At 56.7% G+C, this 3,761-nt stretch overlaps 1 pseudogene; it reads right to left on the bottom strand.

The window, feature by feature from the left end:
* Positions 1-1,093: 1,093 nt before the first annotated feature.
* Positions 1,094-2,029, bottom strand: LOC139361066 (collagen alpha-1(I) chain-like; annotated as a pseudogene).
* Between the last annotated feature and the right edge of the window lie 1,732 nt (positions 2,030-3,761).

Below are 3,761 nucleotides of genomic sequence, written 5' to 3'. Positions count from 1 at the left end.
GATGGTTTGTGAAGCCCGCAAGGGCATGAGATTTCCTGTGGCAGTGCCCACTGCAAATAGAAGGGCATTTGGCCTGAGTCCAGACATATACAAGTTGGGCAGAGAAGGGGGTGGGTCCTCAGAACCCACCGAGGAGCAGCTATGGAAGTACAGGGAAACCAATGTGTGGGGGCACATGAAGCAGGAAGCTCAAATAAGATGAGGAAAGACGTTTTAAAGACGATCAGGGCTGGAGACAGTGGTTCATGCCTGTAATCCCAACACTTTGGGAGGCTGAGACGAGAGGATAGCTTGAGGCCAGAAGGTTGAGACCAGCCTGAGCAATATAGGGAGACCCTATTTCTATAAATAAATAAACACCATTGGTACTTGGCATTTCGGGCGGGGAACAGCAAACACATGAAAGCTATGAGGCAGGAAAGGGAAGTGATTAGTGCTTGCTCCTGGTTCCTTTATCAGACCTTAAAGAGATGCAGAGACATTTCAGATACTCCTTGGCCGAACTCCTTCAGGGAAGGCCTAAGTTCGCTTCTACTTCCCATTAATTTTTTTTTTTTTTTTTTTTTTTTTTTTTGGAGACAAAGTCTCACTCTGTCGCCCAGGCCGGAGCCCATGCAGTTGGCACCATCTCAGCTCACTGCAACCTCCAGCTCCCGGGTTCAAACGATTATCTTGCCTCAGTCTTCCCGGTAGCTGGGACAACAGGTACGCGCCACCACGATCGGCTACGTTTTTGTATTTTTAGCAGAGATGGGGTTTCATCTTGTTGGTCAGGCTGGTTTCGAACTCCTGGCCTCAAGTGATCCACCTGCCTCGGCCCCACAAAGTGCTGGATTACAGTGCTGGGATTACAGGCCCTACTTCACTCCTAACGCCCACCATAAGTGCTTCCAACTGTTTGCTGAATGACAAGGTGAACGAGTGAATGGGACTACATGACTTCGGGCAGCAGGCAATCCTATTCCTTGGACCTCAGTTTCACTTTTTGTAAAGCAAGCCTGTCTCTCGCTCTCTGCCCTAAAAGCCTGAGTTCTGGGCTTGAGATGAGCGCGTCCTGTAGAGCAGACTCCAGGTGGACGTTGAGCTGGGTCTTCTAGGAGGCCAGGATCCTACCAGCTCTTGGGTCCGGTCCTCCCGCGGGACCCTGCACGCCCAGTCCCAGCACCGCCCCGCCCAACCTCCATTTGTTCCCCCAGACCCCGCCCTCTCCACACGGCTCGTTCCCCATTGACCCGGGGGCGGGACCTTGGCGCCCGGCTCCGCTGGGGGCGGGGCGGCGGGAGGCGGGCGGGTCCGTGTGCACCTGCACGGTGTGTGTCCCGGCCGCAGCCTCGCGCCAGCTGCAGCTCCTTGATCCGAGCCGGATCCTGAGCGGGGAACACGGGCTGAAGCGGCGGCGGCGGCCCCGCCCCGGGGCTCCATTGTTGAGGCTGCCGCGGCTCTGTCGGCTGCTCAGCTGCGCTCCAGTCGGCCCAGGCGCCGCGGCGAGGAGCGAGCGCTGCCAGGCGGCGGCCTGAGGTGAGACGGCGCGACGGGCAACGGGGTCTCCAGAGTGAGCGGGGTCTCTGCCCCGGGCGTGGCAGCTCCGAGCTGGACTCCTCAGGGTCCGAGGTCGGGATCCGGGGTCCTTGCTCCTGGACTTTGTCTCGGCCTCGGGTGGCACCGGGGGCTTCGCGCCTGCTACGATACCGCATGGGCCTGCGCGGGGATCCTGGTCGCCCTGCGGGTGGCGGCAGGTCCCCACTGCTCCCCGGCTCCCCGCATCTGCCGCGGAGTGCACTGCATGGACCCGGGCGCTGGCTTCTGCCCGGTCTTCCGAGGCGTGGCTGGTCCCCGCGTGCGGTAGAGGGGGCCCTGCGAGGACCCACTCGTGGGGCGGGGTCTGGGTCACCGCGAGTGGGAGACTCCGCCGCCCTCCCCGACCTCCCTCGCAGCGAGACTGCTTCGCTAGACTCACCGAGGGGACTGCGCGGACCCTCGGACGAGGGAGTCCGTGACTCTGGGTGGGGGCTCTTTCCTGGCCCCGCATGACGGCTTCCTGAGTGTTTTGTCACCTATATAGGTGGCTTCGTGGACCCGCGCGCGTGGGTCCTGGCCGCCCTGCTAGTGGGGCTGTGCGCTGCCCCGTGGCTCCTCTGCGTCGACTCCGCCTGGGACGCGCGTGTAGTGTGGGTCCGTGCGCGAGGGTCGCGGTTGGTGGGGGCGCGCTGACCCCGCCCCATGGTTTATCCTCTCACTTGCCCGGCGGGAGGAAGCGAGAGGCGCGGGCCCGGAGCTGTCGCACAGCGGCCGCACGGACCTCTGCCCTGGCCGGCGGGTCCAGGGGGGCGAGGGGCTATCACTGCGCGTTCCACCGCCGCACTTCCTGCTCTGGCCCCGGGCTGGGTTCTGATTGGAGGGAGCAGGGCCCTTCTGCCTGGCGTTTCTTGATTTCTTCCGTTAGTAATGGGAAGAAAAAAAAAATCTGGAAAGGTAGATTGAACTTTGTAACTCTCGGCGCTTGGAGAGTGGAAGAAACTCTCCCAAAAATTTGGCGGGCTGGAAAATGCGTTTCAAGCAGGAGCATCCACACCCACGGAATGAAGCCAAGGCAGTTACAGTTAGAAGTCAGATTTATGAGGGGAGAGCAAGGGTGAGGTCCGTAGGTGGGGAGACTCCAACCTCAGCTTGATGAGAAGACCTGATGCTGCCCCTCAGACGCGTATTTCTCAGCCACCAGAGAAGGTGGAATCACTCCTTAGTGAATGCTTTCATCAAACTTTTGAAAAACCTGTAATGTCCCAGGAAGGAAAATCGAACTGGACAGTTTTCCCCTTTTAAGACTGTTAAACGTCCCGGAGACAAACAGCAGAAGACTCAAGGAGTCCAAATACTCAACCTGAAGTTCTTTCTGAACAAGAGATGGTGTATAAGTAACAGGCATACGAGACAAAACTGAACTAATCACCGCAGCTGATGCTCCTAGCCCTGTAGCGTGTCATGCAGGCCCTTTTGCCTTCTCTGCCCTCCGCTGTCCCAGACCCCAAAGCTACAGCCCACCTCCAGTCATCAGCTCCTGCCGACCCATTGTTATGAACTCTGTTTCGGTGGCTCCTTTCTCTCTGAAGTTTTGCTTGTTCTCCTGAAGTCCTGGTCTTGAAGAGCTTATGATCTGCAGGGACAGATTAACTTTGGGCAGTACATAGTTAACTGTAGCACAGCTTGAAAAATGCTCTGATAGAGGTGGGCAGGCAGTTTGTACATGCGGGTAAATGCGAGGTCCTTTTTCAAAACCATGAATCCAAGTATTCATACTATTTTAAATCTGCAATTCTTTGACTGTCCAGAGGGTTTTTAGATTAATTTTTTTTTCTATTACTTCCTAATGTTTGTTTCATGGTTCGGAGTAATTGATTAAAACTTTCCAGGTCGGCCAGGCGCGGTGGCTCATGCCTGTAATCCGAGGACTTTGGGAGGTCTAGGCAGGCTGATCACTTGAGGTCAGGAGTTCCAGAGCAACCTGGCCAACATGATGAAACCCTATCTCTACTAAAAATCCAAAAATTGATTCGGCGTGGTGGTGGGTGCCTGTAATCGCAGCTACTCAGGAGGCTGAGGCAGGAGAATAGCTTGAACCCAGGAGGCGGAGGTTGCAGTGAGTGAAATGGCTCCACTGCACTCCAGCCTGGGCCATAGAGTGAGACTTCCTCTCAAAACAAAAACAATGTACTGGGTCTACCTTCGGCTCTGGAATTTTCCTGGAAGGCCTTCTCTTCTGGGTT

This window comes from Macaca nemestrina (assembly GCF_043159975.1).
Source record: "Macaca nemestrina isolate mMacNem1 chromosome 4 unlocalized genomic scaffold, mMacNem.hap1 SUPER_4_unloc_6, whole genome shotgun sequence".
NCBI lineage: Eukaryota > Metazoa > Chordata > Mammalia > Primates > Cercopithecidae > Macaca > Macaca nemestrina.
This window is presented reverse-complemented; position numbering and strand designations above follow the sequence as displayed.